The following is a 1,117-nucleotide window of genomic DNA, read 5'->3' on the forward strand; positions in this document are numbered from 1 at the left end:
CACACTAAAGTAAACAAACTGGAGATTAATAGCAAATTAACGAAAAATAAACTCAACAAACGTTGTACTTATTAAATTTACTCACTTTTTCGTTGTATACTAGCATTGATAATAAAATTTGCAATAAATAACTCAAAAATGGCATATTTTCTTTTGTTTATTTACAAACATGTGTTTGTGATCAGCTGATTTTCTTACTTGCAAGTTTTAGCTGGGAAAAATTTTTCCAGCATAAATTTGCAGCTCTCTTTCACATTTTGCTCTCTCAATTTCCCCTACTTTGCAAGTTTTTTGGGTACGAGAACGCAAAGCCAGTAAAAGTTTTCTAAAACTTTAGATAGTTGGGCGTACGAGTACACTCCTATTATTTGTCCCCTTATGTCAGTTTTCATATTAAATTCAAATAAAAATAATAATTTTTCACTTGAATCGCTTTTGTGTAACTGGATTTTGGTTGTGATATGTTTTTTCAATAAAATAAAAAAAAAAATTATCTTGTTTTTTCGACCGTGACAGGACTCGAACCTGCAATCTTCGGATCCGAAGTCCGACGCCTTATCCATTAGGCCACACGGCCCGCGAATTGCCGCTTGAGTATTGCTACATTTAAGTGAGCGCACTCTTTTGTACAACAACAAGCACATATTCGAAATTTTTAAGGTAGATTAGCAGGCATGAAAGAATGGCGAAAATTGTTGTTAGCGAACATTTTTGTTTGCATAAATATTTAAGGAATATGTATGTGGGGTTTGGACATATGTATGTAGACATTTTCTTATAGTATGCACATATGTACATACATACATAATACTGGTGTAAATATATTCAGATATAAATCTCTTAGTACACTTTCGGGTTAAGTCACTTTTATTAATAGTTGGAGTATACATATATGGGTGTATATGTTACCGGCCAAACCCGATCTTAGGAGAAACTAGATTTTCCTAGGCTTAACTATAGGTCTACCTAGATTCAATATATCCGTCCAATGCGGAAACAAGTTGGGCGCAACAATATTGTAGTAGACTGCGTACCTACAGTTGGACTGATGAGGGTTATTTTTTTTAAGAGCTGCCGAAGTAGGCCTACGCGGAAAGGTCTTCTGCGCAAAAATACT

At 34.4% G+C, this 1,117-nt stretch overlaps 1 non-coding gene across 1 annotated transcript; it reads right to left on the reverse strand.

Moving 5' to 3' along the window:
* Positions 1-504: 504 nt before the first annotated feature.
* Positions 505-577, reverse strand: Trnar-ucg. Its single transcript has one exon. It is a non-coding gene; the product is annotated as a tRNA-Arg (tRNA).
* Between the last annotated feature and the right edge of the window lie 540 nt (positions 578-1,117).

Source organism: Rhagoletis pomonella, unplaced genomic scaffold (assembly GCF_013731165.1).
Source record: "Rhagoletis pomonella isolate Grant_MI unplaced genomic scaffold, Rhpom_1.0 Rhpom_scaffold_00007, whole genome shotgun sequence".
Taxonomy (NCBI): Eukaryota; Metazoa; Arthropoda; class Insecta; order Diptera; family Tephritidae; genus Rhagoletis; species Rhagoletis pomonella.